This window comes from Rattus norvegicus, chromosome 19 (genome assembly GCF_021556685.1).
Source record: "Rattus norvegicus strain SHRSP/BbbUtx chromosome 19, alternate assembly SHRSP_T2T, whole genome shotgun sequence".
NCBI classification, from domain to species: Eukaryota; Metazoa; Chordata; class Mammalia; order Rodentia; family Muridae; genus Rattus; species Rattus norvegicus.
Window position 1 is genome coordinate 53,857,503 of NC_141552.1, and position 21,706 is coordinate 53,879,208.

The 21,706-nt window shown below is 47.6% G+C and overlaps 1 protein-coding gene and 1 pseudogene across 6 annotated transcripts in view; one reads left to right on the forward strand and one right to left on the reverse strand.

Moving 5' to 3' along the window:
- The window catches only part of Il34 (interleukin 34), a 64,575-nt gene that overhangs the window by 37,910 nt on the left and 4,959 nt on the right, over nt 1-21,706 (reverse strand).
- Rpl29l3 (ribosomal protein L29 like 3) lies at nt 1,797-2,295 on the forward strand (annotated as a pseudogene).

Below are 21,706 nucleotides of genomic sequence, written 5' to 3' on the forward strand. Positions count from 1 at the left end.
TAGGCAAGCACTCTACCACTGAGCTAAATCCCCAATCCCAAGTCTACAGTTTCCTAAGATGTCTATTTCCTTCTCTTTTTTCCTTGCATTATACTAAAGGCAGGTTTATTGGGAAGCTGCTCTTAGGTGAGTTCACTGTTCACAGGCCCCGAGAATTGAGGCCAAGGGAGTAGCCATAAGGGGTGGGGGGTGAAGAGAAAGAAAGGGCATCTGCACAGAGAAGAGATGCAGAGATTCATTTTTTAAATTTATTTTTATTAGTTATAACTATGTGTATACAGAGGCCAATGACTTTTGATCCCTTGGAGCTGGATGAATGGATGTGCTGGGGACCACACTCAGGTCGTCCTGCAAAGCATTCTGTGCTCTTCCCCTCAGAGCCATCTCTCCGGACCCCTTGTTTTCTTTTTTTTAATTATATATCTGTGTATGTGTCTGTGAATGTGAATCTGGCCCCATGGAGGCCAGAAGAGAGAGTCAAATTCTCCTGGAGCTGGAGTTAAAAGTGCTTGTGAGCTGCTGGGTGTGGGTTCTGAAATCCACACTCAGGTTCTCTGGAAGAGCAGAACATGGTCTTCACTACCCAGCCATCTCTCCCACAATGTGATGGGCCTTTTGCCAGAAAACAATCCTGTCATCTAATAGACTTTTTGTCAGCATCCCAAAGCAAACTGAGAAATGCATGCATTACCAGTCCAGAAGTTTGGGGGAGCGAAGTGTTAAGGGACCAATAGAGGACAGGAGTCCTCAGTTATCTCGTGGGCTCGTCAGAAACAATACTCTGAAACTGCTACCTGGCAAGGGAAGGGACTGAGTGGTTATGGGATGTTTATGGGAAGAGAACTTCCCACCATTGTTCTTGGTTGTGTGGTTTAAACCACATGAATATATCACCTAAACAAAATATTAACTAGGACAAGAGACAAGTTCGTGAGTTCCTAAGCCTGGGCCAGGATCCACAATACCTACCTGGTTCCCTTCCTCATTTGTCATTAAAACAATCTGTCATCGGGTAACACTAAACACTCCCTAGCAGTTTTATTGCCTGTAAGAGTTCACTAACACCCACTAGACACAGCTTACACAGATAATGTTCCTGAAAGACATAGCAAGTTAGGAAGAGTGGGGATGTGAAGCCTCTGGTAAACCTTTGTTTCCTCTTAGGCAGGTGCAGGGGCCCATGGGAAAGGGACACCAAACTTGCTCTGCTGCATGCCTGCAACCCCAGCTCCAAGTGGAGAGAGCCAAGACGTGAAGACAGCCAAGACGTGAAGACTGCTGGGTCTTGCTTGCTTCTCATACAAAACTCAAGGCCCAAATTCAGTTAGGGACCCTGCTTCAAAGAACGGGTTGAAAGTGACAGAAGCATTCACCTCTTCCAGCCTCTAAGAGACAAGGGGACCTTCACATACTCGTGTGCACACATGTGGATATGCGCGTGAAAATCAACAACAGCTAGCAATAAAGGGGTAAAGGCACCTACTGCTGAGAATAATGAGGTGAAGACGGACCTAGGACCACATGGTAAGAGGAGAGAACCGACTCCCGCAGGGTAACCTACACACACACACACACACACACACACACACACACACACACAAAAGGAGATAGTTCCAAACCTCAAATTTCAAAAAACCAAAACAACAGCAACACAACCCTCACTTTACGTCCAGCAGATGCAGTAGTCAAGCTTTGGCTATGCTGGATGTTAGGGCTGATATCTGCCTCTTAAAAAAACTTCATTGTGGCTTTTTTCTCTTCCGGGCCCCAAGCGCTGAAGGAGTCGCAGCTGACCGTGCAGACATGGCCAAGTCCAAGAACCACACCACACACAACCAGTCCCACAAATGGCACAGAAATGGCATCAAGAAACCCTGGTCACAAAGATACGAATCTCTTCAGGGGGTTGACCCCAAGTTCCTGAGGAACATGTGCTTTGCCAAGAAGCACGATAAGAAAGGGCTGAAGAGAATGCAGGCCAACAGCGCAAAGGCAGTAAGTGCACGCACAGTGGCCATCAAGGCCCTCGGGAAGCCTCAGGCCGTCAAGCCCAAGATGCCAAAGGGCCCCAGCCGCAAACTCAGCCGTCTGGCTTTCATCACTCACCCCAAGCTTGGGAAGTGGATTCAAAGCTACACGGCCAAGGGTTGTAGGCTCTGCCAACCAAAACCTAAGGTTCAAACCAAGGCAGAGGCCACAACCTCAGCTAAGGCCCAAGCTTCAGCTCCAGCCCAGGCTCCCAAGGGTGCCCAGGCCCCTGTGAAGGCCCCATAGAAAAGGCTCCTGCCAGTGTGAAGACAGATGGACTGCTGGGACACAACCAACTACACACTATCTGCAGATGACCAGTGTCCTATGCTGTTTTTACAAATAAACTTGAGACAAGAAGAAACCCTTCAGTGTGCTCAAAGAGGCCCCTGAGACACGGAGCAAGTGCCGAGTGCCCGTAATTCCAGTTAATCAAAGGACAGAGTCAGGAAAATCACAACTTCAAGGTCAGCCTTGGCAGCTTAGTCTGTGTGTGTGTGTGTGCGCGCGCACGTGTATGCATGTGTCCAGGACTTTGAACTCTATTTAACAAGTAAAAAAAGCTAAGCTTGGGGACAAAGGCCAGCAACTTACCCAAGGCTACTTAGGCAGTGACAACAGCAGGCTGTATGGAGTGGCTGCCATCTTTTAGGATACTCACTGGCCCTGTCTCCAGCCCAGATATAAACTTATCTGAGTCAGTACACAAAGCCAAGTCTCTAAGCCGCTTGGTTCTCTCTTCTTAACCACTGCTAACTGCTTAGCTCCAGTTGACCGCATCAATAGTCCCAGCCATGCAAAGGTTTCACTTTAGTAGCTCTGGTATCTTGTTAACCACAGCTGTTTCTTCAGCCCCAGCTAGCCAAAACCACAGAATCTTCATAATCAAAACAACAATGGTCCTGATAAGTCTTTAATCTTCCCTCTGAAATTTCCCAAGCCAGGCCTCCATCTTCTGCACTGTTCTCAACATTATCTTCCAAGCTCCTACAGAACATCCCACAGAGCTCTTAACACCCAAAGGCTCTTCTAGTTCAAAGTTCCACAGTCCTTCCATAGTCCCCACTAAAACAAGGTCAGGTTGTCACAGGAGTACCCCACTATGCTGGTACCAGTTTGTCTTAGTCAGGGTTTCTATTCCTGCACAAACATCATGACCAAGAAGCAAACTGGAAAGGAAAGGGATTATTCAGCTTATACTTCTACATTGCTGTTCATCACCAAAGGAAGTCAGGACAGGAACTCACACAGGGCAGGAACTTGGAGACAGGAGCCGATACAGAGACCATGGAGGGGTGCTGCTTACTGGCTTGCTTCCCCTGGCTTGCTCAGCTTGCTTTCTTACAGAACCCAGAACTACCAGCCCAGGGATCCAGGGATGGCACCACCCACCATGGGCCCTCCTATCTTTGATCACTAGTTGAGAAAGTGCCTTACAACTGGGTCTCATAAAATGAGGCATTTCCTCACAGGAGGCTCCTTTCTCTGTGGTAACTCTAGTTTGTGCCAAGTTGACACACAAAAACCAGGCAGTACGAGGCTGTACTTTTTCTTTGTTTCTTGGTGGCCTTTGAGAGGGGGTCTCACTCTATAGCCCAGGCTAACCAGAAACTCTTACATTCAGGTGATCCTCCTGCCCCAGATTCCTAAGGACCTGGAACTACAGGCACGCGACAGTGCACTTGACCAAGCTGTTGGCTGTTTTTTGTTTGCTTTTTGAAATACAGTTGCAATATTTCTTTCTTCTCTTTCCTCCCTTCAAACCCTATCTTTTTTTTTTTTTTTTTTTTTTTGGTTCTTTTTTCCGGAGCTGGGGACCGAACCCAGGGCCTTGCGCTTCCTAGGCAAGCGCTCTACCACTGAGCTAAGTCCCCAGCCCCTCAAACCCTATCTTATACCCCTTCTCCTTCAGACTCACAGCCTCTTTTTCTCCCACTGATCGCTATTGCATGTATGTATGAATATACAGACATATCACGGAATATAACCTTCTCAGACCATACAATGCTACCTGTGTGTGTTTTCGAGGCTGACCATTTGGCACTGGACAGCAAATCGGTGTGCTCTTCGCTGAGAAGAAAGGAAGCCTCTTCTGTTCCCAGCTTTCCCCAATTGTCTATAGTTCTTTGTGTAGGGTTGGAGCCTCCTGGGCTTTTCCCAGTCCACATTGGCATGTTCATTAGTGAGCCGTGTGCATGCATGTGTGCATGTGCATGTGTGCCTATGTGTGTATTAATGTGCTTTGGACAAAACGTATTCTGTAGCCAAGTCACCTTCTTTTCTGGATGCGCACTCTGACAGGACCTGCTGTGGGACTTTGAGGAAGGCAGCAAGCGTGTGCCTGAGACTATGGGCGGCAGAGTCAGAGGGGAGCTGGTGTGGAAAAGCTGAGACGCCTTCTCGCCGATGGCTCAAGACCCTGAAGACCCCCAGATTTATACTGGATGAATTGTATTGTCAATTTACTTCATAACTCTAACAAAAAGGCTACTGAAAGCTGACAAGATGGGTGGACTTGCCATGGTAAGCCTAGAGACCTCAGTTAAACCCCAGAACCCTCAAAAAGCCAGACAAGTAGCACATCCTTGTCCTCTAATCCTCTAATCCTGATGCTCCTCCCGTGAGAGGTGGGAACCAGCCAGTCCCTGGCCCAGCCATCCTAGACTACTCAGAACAGAGCAGAAATAAGAGGAGACCTTGCCTCAACAAGGCAAAAGAGAGGAACTGAGTTCCAAAAGGCACCGCACATGGGCAGCTCAGAATTCCAGCACTCGAGAGGCCCCAGGAAGATCTGAAGTTAAAACGCAATGGGTCTGAGGCCTACCTAAACTACATGAAACCTTGTCACAAAATCAAGCAAAAATATTAAGTAAACAAGTCATTCCATAAAGCCTTCCCACCTGGAGACACAGTGAACCTGACCCCCAGGGTGTAGAGCGGAGAGCCTCACAGGAGAACAGAGACCTGCTGTTCTGTCACCCAGCCCTCCTCAAAGCTGTGGATACTGGACTTGGCAAATAGAGACGATTTGGTGGATGCCAACTCTTCCTTCTGGTCCAAGTCTCTTCCTACATAATTGGCCTCCAAACCCACAAGCCTAGGCCAGCAGCGAGATGGCTTATCAGACAAAGGCACTTACCACTAAGCCTGACAGCCTGAGTTTTTATCTGGGACTCACAGGGTGGGAGGAGAGAAGAGACTCTCCCAACTTGTCCTCAGAGCTCCACATATGTACCATGGCACACATGTGTGCCCCTGAACACACACACACACACACACACACACACACACACACACACACACACACACACAGAAAATGTAACTTAAAAATTGCAAAGGTGAGACTGGGAGGCTACAAAGTACCTTTTTCACCTCTAGAAGATTCTTGGAATCCACTAGCTCTTACCAGTCTCTGAAAACCCTGTCCTGGCCGGGCCTTTCTGTCTCCCCTCCCAGCCTTGTTCCCCAGCACCACCCACTGTCTCTATTAACCAACTCTTCCTCTGCTCTTCCTCTTGTCTAGAACAGAGGTTCTCAACCTGTGGGCCACAACCCCCTTGTGTGTGGGGTCAAATGATCCTTTCACAGAGGTCGTATATCAGACACTCTGCCTATCATAACAGTAGCAAAATTACAGTTGTGGAGTAGCAATGAAAATAAGTTTATGGTTGGGGGTCACCGCAACATTAAAGGGTTGCAGCATTAGAAAAGCTGAGAACCATTGGTCTCGAATATTCTGTGGGGAATGTTTTCCAGCAGTCTTAGCCTTGCCCATTCAAGCTTTCCTAGAGAAGCTTCCTTGGGGCATCCCACACAAGCCCCAAAGCCACTTACACGGTGGCATCTTCAGCAATGGGCACATTGACATTACCTCAGGTCCACTCAGTGCTGTGCATCTCCTGGTGAGAACTGCTGCTGGGGGACAGAGCCTGGTTCTGTCTCATTACTGTGTCTCCTAGCTGGGCAGAGGGGACTCTGACCCCCCAAACAATAAAATCTGAGGGAATAGATTGGACGTCAGGGCTAATGGAGAAGCCCAGCCAAGTCAAATAGCAGTGAGAAGATACTCCCCGCCACCCCCCGCAGCTGGAGGAATATGACACAGGCCCTGGGTAGCAAGGATACCCCGACCCACAATCCTCTGTGTGATGAAATCCTCCGTAGTCAACTTCCCCTTTTAGCTGCCATCCCTAATGTGGATGGATGGTAGTGTTCATGGGGAAAATGCTCATTTGGGGGAGACCACTCACACTGCCTAGGGACTCCTGGGTTCCAGTCAAAGCCTCCTTGAGCCTCTCTTCCTGAGAGAGCCACAGGGCTCACATTAGCCTCACGGGGAGCATCACCTGGGAGTCACCAGGCTAAGCAACCCTACTGCAAATTGAAACCAGAGCAGAAGAAATGCCTCCAGTGCCCAGGCCCTCCCTGTCTGTCTGTGTGCATGTGTGTGGTGTGTGTGTGCAAGTACATGTCTGTGTATGTCTATGTGGATGTGAGAAGGTCGTGTGTGTGTGTGTGTGTGTGTGTGTGTGTGTGTGTGTGTGTGTGTAGACAGGTGCATGTGGGGCCCAGAAGACAAAGCCTCAGGTACACCATCCACCTAGACCAGGCTGGCCTCGAACTCACAATTCTCCACCTGCCTCTGCCTCCCAAGCGCTGGGATTAAAGGCGTGCGGCACCATACCTGGTGCATCTATCTTATTTTTGAGACACCGTCTCTTACTGGTCTTAAGCTTGTCAACCAGGCTGGCCAGTGAGCCCCAGGGTCTGCCTGTCCCTGTCCCAACCCCAGGCCGCAGTGCTAGGATAACATATGGACAAGAGTGCACCACCACTCTAGCTTAATAAAATAATAATAATAATAACAGTTCTGAGGGATCTAATTCAGATCCTCACAATTGCATAGTGAAACACTTTATGGACAAGGTATCTCCCGACCCCAAGCCCTGTCTTATGAGGAAGCAAACCCAGCTGGAGGCTCCTGGCTCCCAAAGCCCAGTGTCTCACTACCATGGCACCCTAGGCACACAACACTACTTTAGCAGTTTTAAAATCAGCCATGCTCACGAACTGAAAAGGGGAAACTCTATTGTCATTTCAGCAGAGGCAGAAAATGCCCTTGACACAGCCCAGCAACCCTTTCCTGGTTAAAGCCCTCAGCAAACTAGAACTGAGAGGGAACCCTTCCTCCACCTGTGACAGCAGCCAGACTGAAAGGGGTTTTTCCTCTGGGACAAGACGTGTGTGCCTGCACTCGACACTTCTGCTCAGCCTTGTCCAGGACAATAAAAATAAAACATAATAAGGCAGGCAGACAAAACCACTGTAGAGAAACACAAACACTGTAAAGGGGGAAGATGACTGCCCCAGTTTCTAGACAGCCCTGTTAGTTATATAGAAAACCCTAAGGCATGCGTTTAAGCTAGGCAGGGTGGCACAGGCTTTAAGTCCAGCACCTGGAGTGTGGAGACAGGTGGATCAGATTAATGTCTCTCTTAGCTACACATCGTGTTTGAGACCAGTCTGAGTTAATTAGACTTTGTCTTTTTTTTTTTTTTAATAAAAAAGAAACACCGGGGCTGGTGAAACAGTCCAGTGTGTAAGGATGACCACCTCTAATCCTGCCAACCTGAGTTTCACCCCTGAGATCCATTTAGTGGAAGGAGAGAACCAAACCCTCAGAGTGGTCCCCCTGTGGCATGCACTCCCCAATCCCCATACACCCGCAGGGCTTGAGAGTCAGCCCAGCAATTAGGAGTCCATGGTGCATTTGTGAAGCCCCAGGTTCAGTCCCTAGAACCTACATCGTAGCTCACAATCGTCTGCAACTTCAGTTCAAATACCTTCATTTGGCCCTGGCAAACATTGCATGCATATGGCTTGCAGACATATATGCAGGCAAAACATTCAGATTCATAAAATAAAATACAAAAATTACTATATTTAAATAGTCTAGTAAAAACAGCCAGAAACAACTGCACTGACCATCAGGAGATAAATGGGTTAAATAAAAAGATATATACAAATAATGGAATACTACTTGGTAATAAAGAGTCGATTATTAATGTGTATAGTAAGACAGATGAATCTCAGATAAATTACATGCATTGATAGAACCAGATCCTTCAGACAGTGGGGACACACATTTTTAGTTCCAGAGTTCAAGGGCAGCCTGGTCTACAGAGTGACCAGGACAGCCAAGGTTATGCAGAAATCTTGCTCAAAAAAAAAAAAAAAAACACAAAAATACAACATCAGAGAGAAAGAAACCTCAAAAGAAAGAACACCCTGTATATAGTATTAATTTTAAACTAGAAAATCGGAACTTGTCTACAGCAATAGAGAGGAGGTTAACTGTAGTTTGCAGATGGGGTGGGGGTGAGCCTGGGGGTGTCCCAGGCCCGAGGAAAGTTTGGCAATGATTGATATGATTGATATATCCCTTATCTTTTTATCCCATCCCTCCCATTCCCTCCTCTCCCTACTGTCTCCTTATCTTGATTATAAAATACATATTTGGGATTGAATGTGCTATTCCAGTTGTTGCGCCTTGTTTTATGGCCACCGTACTTCTATATTTGGGGCTTTAAATAATGTTTTTAGACTTTCTTTTTATTCTGTAAGTATGGGTGTTTTGCCTGCGGGTAGGTCTGAGCATCCCTGTGTGCAGGACCCTCAGAGACCAGAAGACCCCCTTTTGTTTTCTTTTGTTAACTGCATAGGATTTGAAGGACCTGGGAGAGAGAGAGAGGTGGAGCAAAGGTTACCCAGGGCTGAGTGACGGAGTGGGTGGAGAATGGAGAGCTATTTAATGGGTAGAGGTTTGGTTCAGAGATGAACATAGTCAGATGATTACACACCCCGCATGCACTAATGTGACTAATCGTTCACTTAAAATGGTCAAAGTGGTAAACTTTATGTTATGTTTATTTTATTACTCCCATAAAAGTTTCTGAGAGAGGTGGATATGGTAGTGCATGCCTGTGACCCTACTACTTGGGAGATGGAGCCAGGAGGAACAAGCATTAAAAACCAGCTGCAGGGGCTGGAGAGATGGCTCAGTGGTTAAGAGCACCAACTGCTCTTTCAGAGGTCCTGAGTTCAAATCCCAGCAACCACATGGTGACTCACAACCATCTGTAATGGGATCCGATTCGCTTTTCTGGTGTGTCTGAAGACAGTGTACTTATATATAAAATAAATAAATTAATCTTTAAAAAAAAAACAGCTTCAACTATATAATAGATTCGAGGCCAGCCTGAACTACATAGGTCATTGACTCAAAAAAAAAAGTTGGGGTTGGGGATTTAGCTCAGCGGAAGAGCACTTGCCTAGCGAGCGCAAGGCCCTGGGTTCGGTCCCCAGCTCCGAAAAAAAGAAAAAAGAAGAAGAAAAAAAGAAAAAAAAGTGTTTTTAAAGGAGGCTGGCAAGATAAGGAGCAGGTAAAGGAGCTTATTGCTAAGTCTGATGACCTGAGTTCAATTTCCAGGAGCTACATGACAGAAGGAGAGAACTGACTCCTGCAAGTTGTCCTCTGACCTGCACACATATGCCGTGGCTCATGTGCATATGCACATATACACAATAAATACATGCATGCAAAAAGATTTTTAAAAATTCAAAAGGACACACATATAAGTAGACCCTTCCCCCAGCCCCTGAGGGGGTGTTTTGGTTTTCAAAAAGACCCAAAAAGGCTTTCATTCCCACAGGGACAGACGACTTCTCATGTAGCCAGGACTTCTGGGAGTCAGGCCCCCACTCTGCTTCAGCCCTTGGCACCTGCTTCACTGGGTACAGGAATGCCCTCCCCTCCCCCACCACAAAGAAATCACGATCACCTGTAAGGACACACACACACACACACATTCACTCAGGCACCCACAGGCACACATGTACACATACAAACATACATACACATACTGCACGAACACATGCATGCATGCACATACATACACACTTGCACTTTCCTATCACCATGCAAGGCTGTCAACTCCTGTCCACACAGTTCCTGCTCGCCCCTGCTCTCCTCCATCAGTCTGCTCAAAGGGTCCTACACTCACCATGCACCTCGTCTTGGTGAGCCTAGAACTTTTTAGGTACTGTACTTGCCTGGCATCCCTCTCTCCCCATGTCCTCCTGCCCTGTCCCCTTCCCTCCACCCCCACCACCTCTCCCCATTTCTTTTTGAGTCACCCAACACAGCAGATCAGACCCGGGGGACTTGGACTGAGCCAGTCAGTTTTCCACCCTTTCCAGAATGTTCCCGGAGGGGAACAATGGAGAAATGGAATTCTTGGTGAACAGTGCAGCTTTGTTTCCTGTTGTCTGTGTGTCCTCCCCACCCCAGCATGCAGGGGTTGGCTTTACACTTGTTGACTTTGGGTTCACGTCTCACTCTTCCATGGATGCTGTAGGGACGACACGCCCTTGCCCATCCTCTGGCCTGGCGCTCTCCCGGGCTCTGTCACATTGGCAAGCCACGGAACTGATTAACCTCTTTGGGCTCACATCTCCAGATTCTGCCTCCCCGAATTCCAGGCCCCTAAGCCAGAGCATCAGTCAAGCAACGAATGATCAAAAGCCTGCTGGAAGGGTTGGGGATTTAGCTCAGTGGTAGAGCGTGCTTACCTAGTAAGCGCAAGGCCCTGGGTTCGGTCCCCAGCTCAAAAAAAAAAAAAAAAAAAGATTCTAGTAAAAAAAAAAAAAGCCTGTTGGAGAGGATTAGGGTGGCTCTTCTCCTGTCTCTGGGCTGGTGGCTCTGAGGGGATGTGATTGTTGTCCCCAGGCCAAGAGGATGGGAAAGATCTCCAGCCTCCTCACTCTCTCCTCTCCTTACCACAGCTTTATCCTGCCCAGGTCACATGCAGTCTCCGGCCCTACCCCCACTTTTGCTAGCAGATACTTCTTAAACAGCTCATGAAGTTTCCATTTCACTCTGAGCAGCCTATTACTTTACGTGCGTCTTTGAGCAGAGCCTCTCTTGTGTGCCCAGGGGGTTGGCACACGAAGATGAAAAACTCAGCCCAGCATTTGGCACTGCCAAGCACAGTGAACAAGGAGCCAAGGGGGAGAGCTGTGGCTCTACTAGCCCAAACAGGCACAGAGGGGGAGGGGGAGGGGGGATCACAGATACAGAGAAACCAGTTGGTGGAGTGCTTGCCTAGCATGTGCAAAGCTATGGGTTCCATCTCCAGCCATGCATGCACCAGCTGTGGTGCGTGCCCATGATCCAGCACTTGGGAGGTAGAGACAAGAGGACCAGCAGCTCAAGGCCATCTCTAATACATAGCCAGTATGAGAGCACCCTGGGCTACATGAGACCCTGTCTCAATACAACAAACAACAATAACAACAACAGCAACAACAACACAAAGCCAAGAAATGGGAACTTACCTCCTTTTACCGGACTACTCATGAGAATCTGTAAGACAGGCAAAAGATAGGAAAGGCCCAAGTCTCCCCGAGGGACAGTGGATTTCCTTAACCCTTAATGTGGAACCCAGCCTGGGGAGGAGGGTTGTTTCCAAACTTTCAGAAGCACTTGTCCCCAGGGTCAATGATCTGCAGGTCTCATTGGCCCTCAGCAGAAGTCGAGGTGGTGAGCATTGAACCCAAGCGGCTGTGTGCCCTTTCCCAGGCTCTGGGTGAGGAGGCCTGTGGGCGCCAAGCCTCAGTCCTAAGGTGCACTGGAGAGAACACAGCTTGAAATTACCTCCCTCTGCTCCCTGCCACAGTCCTACCATTTGTGTGCTCTCTTCCAGAGACTTCTCTGTGTATGCCCACTGAGCCTCCTGTTACCACAGCAGTGCACCCGAGGCACCTCCCTGCCTCCAAGGGTAGCACAGTGCACATGCGTGTGATGAGCTGAATGACAGGCACCCTGACAACCAACCTGAAACCTCACTCAGCATGTGACCTGATTTGGAACGAGGATCATTTGTAATCCCAACGATCCAGAGGCTGAATCGGGAGAAGGGTTACGAATTTGAGGCCAGCCCGGACGTGAGTTCCAGACCAGAGTGATACAACAAGGACCAAAAAAACCAAAATAATCTTTATGGATACCATTAATTAATCTGTGGCCAGATGGGCCGGAGAGATGGCTCAGTGGTTAAAAGCACTGACTGCTCTTCCGGAGGTCCTGAGTTCAAATCCCAGCAACCACATGGTGGCTCACAACCATCTGTAATGGGATCTGATGCCTTCTTCTGGTGTATCTGAAGGCAGCTACAGTGTAATATATATATAGCTATAGTGTAATATGTATATAATATATATAGATATATATCTATAATTACATATGATAATATATAATATATAATAATACATAATAAATATTTTTTTTGGTTCTTTTTTTCGGAGCTGGGGACCGAACCCAGGGCCTTGCGCTTCCTAGGTAAGCGCTCTACCACTGAGCTAAATCCCCAGCCCCCATAATAAATATTTTTAAAAAAGATTTGGGCAGATGAAGGTACAATCAAAATCAGATAGCTGGGGGTTGGGGATTTAGCTCAGTGGTAGAGCGCTTGCCTAGGAAGCGCAAGGCCCTGGGTTCGGTCCCCAGCTCCGAGAAAAAAAAAAAAAATCAGATAGCTGGTGTCCTCGCTACAGAAAGCATGCACACGGATAAAAGGCCATTTGGTAACAGAGCAGAGATAAAGACAACTTAGTGCAGCACAAGCCTAGATTGTCAAACATTGGCCGGGAAGAATCCTCCTTTGAAGCCCTCAGAAGAAGGAGCCTGCTGATATTTTGTTTCTAGGCTTCTTATTTCCAAAACTGGAAGAGAGGAAACATGTTGACAGGCTGTGGAAGCTAAGAGAGTGCTGACGCATGCGTGGCTCAGTCTATCTGGACCCCTGATGCAGCCTCCCTCTCCACCAGCTGCTGAGTAAGTTGCTATGCACAGAGTCTGCCTACTGTAGCCTTTTGTAATCTTTACCTCTTTGTCTTTTTTGGTATTTAATTTTCATTCCACTCGTTCATTCATTCATTCATTACACTCGTTCATTCATTCATTACACTCATTCATTCATTCATTCATTACACTCATTCATTCATTCATTCATTCATTCATTCATTCATTCGGGTGTGTTTGTACCAGGCTCACATTTGTGCTTGCCGCTGGCATGTATGTGGAAGTCAGAAGTTGTGGGAGTAGGTTCTCTCCCTCCATGGTGTGGGCTGGAGTGGTGAGCTCTTTCGGCTTTGCAGCGATCACCTGCCTTTGGCCACCGGGCCATCTTACCCCCTCCCCCCTTTGCCATCTAAATCTTCTACAAGCTATACCGCAGTGACCGTCCTCACAGGCAGCTTTGTGGGGACCGTTTCCTATCAGGAAGCAGCAGAATTCCTAGGCCAGGGACCCCGGAGTACACTGTGTACATTTATGTGTGTGAAAATTAATACAACGGTCATCCAAGGAGACGAGAACAACTTAAGTTCTGACAGGCGACCTGCGAGAGTTGTTTTCGTTGGCTCACGGTCTTTTTTTTTTTTTTTTTTTTTAATTGACAGGAGTGAGCAGACACAGTGAGGCAAGGCCTGGACTTTCCTATGTTTTCACTGCAAAGAAATGATGTTGTTCTCTGTTGTTGTTTAAAAAAAACATTATGTAGCCCAAGCTGGCCTGGAACTCTCCGTGCAGTCCAGCCTGGTCTCCATCTCTGTTTCCTCCCGCCTCTGTCTCCTGAGTGCATGGGCCACTCTTCCCAGCTATGACACAATAATTATATCCTTAAAAATATTTCATTACATTTTGTTTGCTTTTAGGGTTTGTTTTGTTTGCTTGCTTTGGATGGACAGAGGACGTTTTGCCTGCATGTGCCTGTGTACTCTGTGTACGCGCCTGGTGCCAGCAGAGGCCAGGAGACAGCGCCCGGAACCCTGGAACTGAGATTCCCGCAACAGGAGGGTGGCGTACTCAGCAGCTGGTGGGCGAGCGGCACACTAGGCATTAAACTTAAGTAGATGCTGTCGCAGAACTCCAGCTGCAATTCCATGGGAGGGAGAGTCTGGAGGCAAAAGGGAAAGGTCACATTCTCCCAACCCAGCCACCTGATGCAGCTAAAGAGAAGAGGAAAAAGTGAAGGGAGGGGAGGGCAGGGGAGGGGAGGGCAGGGGAGAACAGTAGGTAGGCCGCAGTCAGATGCAGCTTGATTGATCTGGTGCTGTCACGGTGACCTGGGTATCCTGGCAGGTTCAGAGTCTGAACACAGATTTTATGTGTTCGAGCTCGAATATATCAGGGTAGGCTCCCCTGGCTGTAGCACAGAAGCCTCTAGTTCTAGAGGAGAGCAAATCCGCCTCAAATACGCTCAGTTCTATGAATCTAAGACTGTGTGTATAAAGCAAACCAAACCAACCAAATATATGTATACATACATTTATTTGTTTTGTATACATTTATTTGTTTTGTATACAAATATATCTTTACAAATACATGTGTACAGATACACATATATTTGGTTTGTTTTTTGAGTCGGGATCTCACATGGCCCAGGCTGACCTCCAATTTACTATGTATGCTAAGGATGACCTTGAACTCCTGATCCTCCTGCCTCTGTTCCCCAAACGATGGGACTATAGGGTCCATACCATCACATCCATGATTTATTTGATTTTACTTTTGTGGTGCTGGGGATTGTGCCAGGACCTTCTGCACACTAGGCAAGTTTCACTACCACCGAGCTCGTCCCCAGCCTCGATTAATTTTTAAACAACGCGTTAAGAACTAGTTTAAACATTAAAATTTCCAGAAATGTCGTGGGCTTTTCGGGAAGACTGGCAAGGTTCCAGTGCTCTGGTACCCGAATCAGCTTCCTCCTCTCTCCTCCTCCTCTCCCTCGCCTGTTCTTCCAGACGGCCGTTCCTCACAGGGCTGGGTCAGGAGTTCAGAACTCTGACCTTCTTGTGTGACGGTAAGCAATGGTGGTGCCTACACCATTTCTGAGGACAGAGAAAGAAGTGCCTTTCTCTCACTCTTCAAAGAGGGAGCGGCAGTGAACAAGACCAAGCCGCAGCCTCTCTGGAGGAGCATCTCATGAAAGCCATTTTCCTGCCTATAGGGAGATATGGAAAGCACCTGGCTCCTGTCCAGCCTCAGCTGGTCCAGCTGGTCTACAGCTTAACCCTCATCAATCACTCGTGCCTGGGACAGCCCTTCCAGAGAAGTCATCCGGAGGACTACAGAGGAAGTCACCCAGTGCAGGAGGAGAAAAGGAACCTGGGGAGAGAAAGGTGCCACCTTCTTCCCTCTGTGAGGCTTTGGGGAAACCCCTAGGTAGCTTCTCCATCCGTCATACAGAATCCCTCCCACAGCCCCACCCAGGATAGTGAGGAGGCCATAGGAAGATCGGAAGGAGAGGCCTGCATGTCTGTAAGTCCACAGCCAGTGAGAGGACCCCATCATGTCCCTTAGACCCAGCAGCTAGCACAGATCTTCAGGCCAGTTTCCTCAGATGCTGAACCGACAGACCCACCTTCCATAATGGGCTCCCTGACTCCTGAGCTTGTGTCTGTCAGAGGCCTTGCTCTCTGCCTGGCATAGGATTGTGGAGACATTCCCTTGAGACTGTCCCTACCTGGACCTCCTCCGTTGCAACTGTGGGCATTGTAGCATTCCGGCCAGAGAGCTGAGTCAGAGGAGGCCACTGAGTCACTGCCACTAGGATGGCATTTTTCGCCCAGCAGATGCTAAAATGGTGCTAGGTAAATTCTGGTCTTGGCATCCAGAGAGCCGGGTTGCAAACGCATAGTCACCAAAAGGACAAAATGAGCTGAACTCAACACTATGGCAGAGGGCACTTTGAGCCCTGGGAGAAAGTTATACAGAAGGGTCCCACTCAATTTTGGCTTTGGAGCTCAGCCTAGCCTCGAACTCCCCACATAGCCAGGACCTGGAACTTCTCTGGTCATCCTGCCTTTGCCTTGAGTGCAGTTTCCCCAGTGCTGGAGATCAAACCCATGGTCTCATGCATGCTAAACAAGCATGCTACTAACTGAACTAGATCCATTTAATGGAATAAGATGGCTCCTGGTCAAGGTTATTGTTGCCCTTAGATCCTATAACGCTGAGCAGGCTGAGCCTAGCTCCCAAGGAAGCCAGTACCCACTAATGGTGTGAAGCCAGCCAGGTTGGAATCCAGCAGTGCTGACTCTCTCTGCTCAGGGACGGGGATAAACTGTGGCAGCTGGGTCAGCACCTAGCAGAGCATCGGGACCTGAACAGGATGCCAAAGGGCAGGTACAGCCTGCTTGGGAGATAGGGACGGGGATTCAAGAGGTCCAGCCAAAGATGTGTGAGTTCAAATCCCATACCAGCTTCTGGCTGCCTCAGGCAGCAGCTTACCCCAGGCCTGGTTTTCAGGTGGCAATAGCGCCTGTGGCACAAGTGAGGCAAGGATTTGGGATTCAGCCTGTTTCTATTAGTGCTGGGCATGGCCCAAGATACACCAAAGCAGCTGTTACGACTCTATGAATGTAAGGCTGGGGTCAAGGTGTGCTGCAACCCCCTGTGCCCGTGTGCACACGCACTTGCTGCCTATAACCTGGGCCTGGACTGATCACATCAGAAAGGCACAGAGTCTCAGGGACACACACTGGCTTTGTCCTCAAGCCACACGGGAGTTTCCTCTGCAGCTCCCCAATCCCTCCTGACTTGCTTCCACTGGAGGAGAACTCTCCAGTCCACGAGGCAACCAGCCACACATACAGTTTAGTCCACACGTTCTCCACCCTCCTAACTGCCCTTCGGTTTTCTTGCCAGGGACTTTCCAATGTGTGTAATCCACTCATTCATAAACAGAAGGAATCCTTTGAACAGGGCCCCAGTTGTTCCTCTAGGAAGCCTCTCAAAATCCCCAGTCTCTCCCACCCAAATCTGAGCAGTTCTTGAAGACAAGCAACTCATCAATGCCCAGAGTCTGCAACGCTGCTCGAAGCAAGAAGCTTGGTTTCCACAGACCTGGCTCAAGGGTTCGCCTGTATTGCTCTATTCGATCCCCATAGAACTCCTGTGAGAAGGTTGGGTTTTTTTTTTTTTTGTTTTGTTTTTTGTAAAAGTGTGGTTTAAAAAGAAAAAGCCAAGAGGAGTGGAGATGTGACTCAGTCCGCAGAATGCTTGCCTAGCAAGAACGAAGCCTGGGGCTAATCCCAGCACTGAGTAAAACTGGGCACGGTGACCCAGATGAGCCCAGCACTTGGCAGCTGGAGACAGGAAGATGAGCATTCCAGGTAATCCTCAGATTCTCATTCTAATCGTTTTTCAGTGCACAGTTCAGTGGCATTGAACATTATTCATGTTGCTGTACAACCCCTAGCCCCAACTAAATACAGAACTTTCTTAGCTTGCAAAACTGAAACTCTGCTTCTGCTTCTGCTCTTTCTGGTTCTCCAACCCTGTGGATCAAAAATTTTTTATCCTTTTGTGTTTGGCTTATTTCACCCATGAATTGTCCTCCTCCTCCTCCTCCTCCTCCTCTACCTCCTCCTCCTCTTCCTCCTCCTCCTCCTTTTCCTCCTCCTCCTCCTCCTCCTCCTCTTCCTCCTCCTCTTCCTCTTCTTCCTCTTCCTCTTCCTCCTCCTCCTCCTCCTCCTCCTCCTCCTCCTCCTCCTCCTCCTCCTCCTTCTTCTTGGTTTTTCTCTGTGTAGACTTGGCAATCCTGGAATTTGCTCTGTAGACCAGGTTGGCCTCAGACTTACAGAGACGCTTCTGCCTCTGCCTCCCGAGTGCTAAGATTCAAGCTGTGTGCTACCACTGCCTGGCTCGTTTCCTTCCTTTTTAAGGCCGAGTAGTATTTCTCTGTACAGTTATGTTTCATATGACTTCTCCCTTCCTCTGTGTATGGTAGGCTGCTTCTTACCAAGAGGCTAATAAGAATGTGAACACACTATGAACATGGGTGTATAAATACCCTTGGAGACCCTGCTCATAATTCTTTTCAGTACATATCCAGATGTGGAAGAACTGGAGATGGTAATTCTTCTGTTGTTTATGGGATGGTCAGTGTCCCCTTGCACCATCAACAGTGCACACGCTTCCAATCTTTTCACATTGCACTCGTTCTTCTCCCACTTTCTCTCTCTTGTCTGTTTCTCTGTCTCTCTGTCTCTGTCTCTCTGTCTCTCTCTCTGTCTCTGTGTGTGTGTGTGTGCGCGTTTCTGTCTGTCTATGTCTCTCTCTCTGCCTCTCTCTCTGCCTCTCTCTCTCTCTCTCTCTCTCTCTCTCTCTCTCTCTCTCTCTCTCTCTCTCTCTCTTCATCGCCATCTTAATAGCCATAAGGTAGTCTGGAGAGATGCCATTTTCAATCCATTTTGTGGCTCCAAGTTACAGGTGTTGTAGACAGCAGGAGGAGTGGCTAGGATTCGAGCTCAAGGCTGTCTGCAGCTGTCCAGTGTTCTACCCCATCCTCACTGCCCAACTGGTCAATGTTCACTATGAGGGCCCACCATTCAGAGCCTGCCAGAGTACAGAGGAGCTGGTGGCACAAAGGGGGCTGTTCCCAGGAACTGTAAGACTGACTCTAACCCTCTGATTTCCCAACCAAAACAACCTACTTGAGACCAGGCCTACTTGGGTAGGTAGGAGTTTAGCCTCAGGGTTGGCTTAGTTATCTGATGGGTCAGGATCTGCAAAGTGACTCCTGGTTTCCCCTGTGGTAAGAGAGAATGGGTACCACAAAGGTTTAGAATCTAATGAGGTCACTGGGGCAGCCTGAGTGACAGAGCGGTGGAGGCTGAGCAGGTCTGTCCAATGTCCTCCCATAGCCCTGCCTTCTCAGGCATGATTCTGGGCACATTGGGGCTATCTGGGTCTCATTTCTCCATCTGTGAGGTGGGGAGACTGACTAGAGCTTTTCAAGGAGCCATGAGCATTGACCAAGTTCAGCCACCAAACACTGCCCCCTCATAGCTGCTTTCTCCCACACCCCCGTTACCTACCCCACAATGCTAGCTCCCATGTGTATCATGGCTGTCCCTTGCCACTTGCCTCTCCCCACTGAAGACAGACAGAGGCTTGAGATTAAGGGATCAGTCTTCTTGGAGACTCCTTTGAAGAACACATATGCTACCCAAGTTCCCAGGTACCCAAGTTTCAGTCAGCTTCTTAAAGAAAATAATACTTATTTGGGGGAAATAAAGCCAGAGTCATAGATGTGTGCTGCAGCTCTGTTCAGAACAGTGGTGGCTGCAGTACTCTCAATTCATCTACCTGAAAAGGTGACAGAGCTCTCAGTTTACAGGCATCTCCATGACATACTGTCAGGGGCCAAAAGAGACAAGGCTTGTGGACAAGTGATCCTGTGTCACTTGCAAACTCTCACTCCTCCAAGCTTGGCTGCCTAATCATAGTAGCCAGCATCTTCCTGGGAGATGCTTTAGCCTTAGCAAGCATGTGGTTTTCTTCTTCAAGTTGAAAGATATGGTATATGTACGTATATGTGTATATATGTGTAATATATGTATGTATATATATGTATATGCATGTGTATATGCATATGCACATGCACATGCACATATATGTTTCTTCTGGCCATAGACCCTTGAGTTGCTTCTGCCTTTGTCTATACTGAAGAAAGCTAAGCCACTATGAATCATCTAAGAGCCTGGGAGAAAAAGCCAGCCTGTGGGGCTCTATCTCAGACCTTCAGCATGAGAAGCCACATTTTAAGTCCCTACTAGCAATTCGTGTGCAGCTATAGTGTAAGAGGTGATGATGCGTGACCTGTCAGGAAAGTGACACAAGCTTGTAATCTTAGAAGTCAAGAGCCTGAGGCTGGAGGAAGGCGAATTCCTGGCCAACTAGTCTGCTCATTTAGAACTGAAGACAAATGGTTCCTCTTGTGTATCTCTGGATTAGCATACTTTAAATCGTTACATGTATTTAGTGTGGAAGGACATTTTGCAGGAATCTGTTCTCTCCTTCTAACCTGTGGTTCCTGGAGACTAAACTCAGATCATCAGGCCTGGAGGGGAGGCAAATCCCTTTGCCTGCTGAACCAGAGTGCCAGCCCCAGACCTCTCATAATCTCATATAATAAAAATCAGTAAAGCTAACAAAAGGCTTAAGAAATTTAAGATGAGGGGTAGGGCTGGAGAGGTGGCTCAGTGGTTAAGAGCACTGACTGTTCTTCCAGAGGTCCTTAGTTCAAATCCCAGCAACCACATGGTGCCTCACAACCATCTGTAATGGTATTTGATGCACTCTTCTGGTGTGTCTGAAGACAGCTACAGTGTACTTGTATATAATAAATAAACAAATGTTTAAAAAAAAAGAAATGTAAGATTAGAAGCTATCAGCTCCTAGGAGAAGACGAAAGAAAAGGTTTCCTGACTTTGGACTTGGTTGTTATTTCTCAGATAGGATACCAAAAACTGCAGACAGCGAGAGCCAGGGAGATAGCCTAGTGGTTAAAAAGACCAGTTGTTCATCCAGAGGACCTGAATTTGGTTCCCAGCACCACCCATAATTGTCCCTAACTCCAGTCCCAGGGAATCAGATGCCCTCTTTTAGCCTCCATGGGCATTTCATGAACATGGTGCCAAGTCTTGCATGCATGCAAAACACCACCCAAACACTAAAAAAGAAAAATTAATGCAGGTTTCAAAAGCCAAGCCAACCAAGCAAAACTACATAATAATGTAAAGTTTGGGCAGCAACTGACATGGAATTAACTTGTGTCAACCAAGAGACGTGGACAAAGAAATAGGAATAATTTAAAAATTAAAGAATGTGGGCTGGAGAGATGGCTCAGCAGTTAGGATCACTGACTGCTCTTCCAGAGGTCCTGAGTTCACGGTGGCTCACAACCATCTGTAATGGATCCAATTCTCTCTTCTGGTGTGTCTGAAGACAGTGACAGTGTACTTACTTACATAAAATAAATAAATAAATAAATTTTTAAAAAAATTAAAGGGGGCTGGAGAGATGGTTCAGTGGTTAAGAGCACCGACTGCTCTTCCTGAGGTCCTGAGTTCAAATCCCAGCAACCACATGGTGGCTCACAACCATCTGTAATGAGATCTGATGCCCTCTTCTGGTGTGTCTGAAGGCAGCTACAGTGTACTCATACAATAAAATAAAATCTTAAAAAATAAAAAAAAAAATTAAAGAGTGCATAAAGATGTGGTGTGGGGAGTGTAAAGTCTGTGCACTCAGGATATAACAGAGTAAAAGACCAATTTACAGAGTGAAGAAAATATGTATGAATCTAGCCAATAAGAGGTTAAGACCTAGAACTTATAAGGAATTCCTTCTGCCAGGGCAGTTGTAGCACACGCCTTTAATCCCAGCACTCGGGAGGCAGAGGCAGTCTGATCTACAGATCAAGTTTCAGGACAGCCAAGGCTAAACACTGTCTCAAAAAAGAAAATTCCCTCCAATAACGATTTAATCAGAACATGGTAGCATTAGATAGTTTGCTAAAGATCATGCACAAATAGACAACGTGCATCTGAAAAGGTCATTAGTCACCAGGGAAACGTAAATAAATGCCTTCCTGAGACACCACATTTCCATGGGGTGGATATTATGAACAGTGACTGCCGGAAAATAAACTTCGATAAGGATGGGACCCATGAGCAGGGTATGGTGGTGCCTCAAAAAAAAAAAATTGAAAAATAGAATTAGCCTATGATCCAGCAGAAGAACTGAAAACAAAGACTAGAGGGGAAG